This window comes from Chiloscyllium plagiosum, unplaced genomic scaffold (genome assembly GCF_037043375.1).
Source record: "Chiloscyllium plagiosum isolate Xiang-an unplaced genomic scaffold, Cpla_swu_hap1 HiC_scaffold_31, whole genome shotgun sequence".
Lineage (NCBI taxonomy): Eukaryota > Metazoa > Chordata > Chondrichthyes > Orectolobiformes > Hemiscylliidae > Chiloscyllium > Chiloscyllium plagiosum.
In genome coordinates this window covers 25304581-25306778 of record NW_028270169.1, presented here as the reverse complement: position 1 = coordinate 25306778, position 2198 = coordinate 25304581, and positions in this window count along the sequence as shown.

Sequence of the window (2198 nt, the reverse complement as noted above, 5' to 3'; positions counted from 1 at the left end):
AATGTCTGGAAATGTCCGTGTATTGTTTATGGTGGCAGAATGAATTGGACGTTTCTTGCTTATATTTGTCGTAATTATTTATCCGTTCATTGTAAATTGCTCCAGAAACATGGTCCATTTGAAACTTCCAACATTTTATAAATTAACGCTTCCAAATGATATTTTAACAACTTTAAAACTTTGATTTATTTGCATTAAAATGGTAGCTGTAGTTTTTTAAAAAAAATTAGTTTATTTGTGTTAATGCTTTTTGTTTTTAAAAACGTTAATGAAAAAACATAGAATTTTGATTAGGATATAATACTTGGGTGCTCGATTTTCATTAAAGTTCATACTAATTTAACTTTATCAGAGCTTATTTTTTGAATAATTTAATTGTAATATTAACTGTTGCAATCATAAACTAATCCAAACACATCGAATGTGTACAAAGACGTTTTAGCAACGAATAACAACATTTTAAAAGAGCGTTTTCTTGTTATTAAGGGCAATTAATCATCTAAAACATTGCTTTTAAAGTTAATAATAATTAATTAGATCAATAATTGGCTTAAACCAACTTTAGTGATTTATCAATATGTCATTTCAGATGAATAGTAAAATGACTAACTGTTCCAGTTTAGCGAGAAAAAAAATCTTAGGTATTTGTTTCTGGGAGAGTGAACCCATTATGAGTGGACGTCTACACAATTATTTTGTATATATCGGTTAAAAGACTCTATGAAATAAATAACACTATGTAAGAGAGATGTTAATTACATTTATGCAACATTTCGGGTGGAACTTAAACGTAACATTCCCAAACCTTCCCCAGAAAGTCCTCACTGTTCATTTTCTGCATTTTATATTTAGCTTTGAAGTATATGTTAATGCTTTTATTTCATATAGTATCGGTGGTACGATTTTCTATTTAGATTTCTAAGTCAGTTGGAAACATTAATGAAAAGTACAAATGCGCAGAATACTGCTTAATTTACTATATTACTATTTCACTGGCGTTCCCAAATTTGATTTGTTGCATTATTAATTTTATCACTGAAATATGATTTACATTTATTAATAACCGCTAGTTTTAAATATAGCTATTAGTAATATAAATCCAACACTAATAGTTGTAATAGGTTTTCACCAATAATCCCATGGGGGTTCATTCGATTTCACTTTTAGGAACGTCGGAATTTATTGTTATAGCTTATCCGAAATCGTTTTTGGTTAGAGCATTGAGTATAGGAGTTGAGAGGTCATGTTGCGGCAGTACAGGACATTGGTTAGACCAATTTTGGTATATTGTGTGCCATTTCTGGTCTCCCTCCTATAGGAGGATGTTGTGATACTTGAAAGAGTTCAGAAAAGGTTAAAAGGATGTTGCCAGAGTTGGTATAGGGAGAGACTAAACAGGCAGGGGCTGTTTTCTCTGGAGCGTCGGAGGCTGAGGGGTGACCTTATAGAGGTTTATAAAATCATGAGGGGCATGGATAGGGTAAACAGACAATGTCTTTCTCCCAGATGGGGCAAGTACAGAACTAGAGGGTATAGGTTTAGGGTGAAAGGGGAAATATTTAAAGGGACTTAAGGGGCAACGTTTTCACGCAGAAGGTAGAAGCAAATTATTGCGGATGTTGGAATCTGAAACCAAAAGAGAAAATGCTGGAAAATCTCAGCAGGTCTGGCAGCATCTGCAAGGACAGAAAAGAGCTGACATTTCAAGTCTAACTTGTCAGCTTTGACAAAGGGTCGGTTAGACTCGAAACGTCAGCTCTTTTCTCTCCTTACAGATGCTGCCAGACCTGCTGAGATTTTCCAGCATTTTCTCTTTTGGTTTCACGCAGAAGGTGGTGCCTGTATGGAATGAACTGCCAGAGGAAGTGCTGAGGCTGGTTCAATTACAACATGTAAATGATGGGAATATGAATAGGAAGGGTTTACAAGGATATGGGCCAAGTGTTGGCAAATGGGACTAAGTTAATTTAGGATATCTGATCGGCATGGACAAGTTGGACCAAAGAGATGCTGTACATCTCTATGACTCGTTGACTGAATTGCAAAGTGTCATCAAGTTGTTCTCAGGACTGGTTTCACACGAATGGAACAAAATACACATTCTACTTTTGCCTCTGCGCATCCTATGTATTCTACAAACTTGAATAACATTCCAAACGTTTACCGTTTGACCTAGTTTAGAAAACTGACTTTTTGAG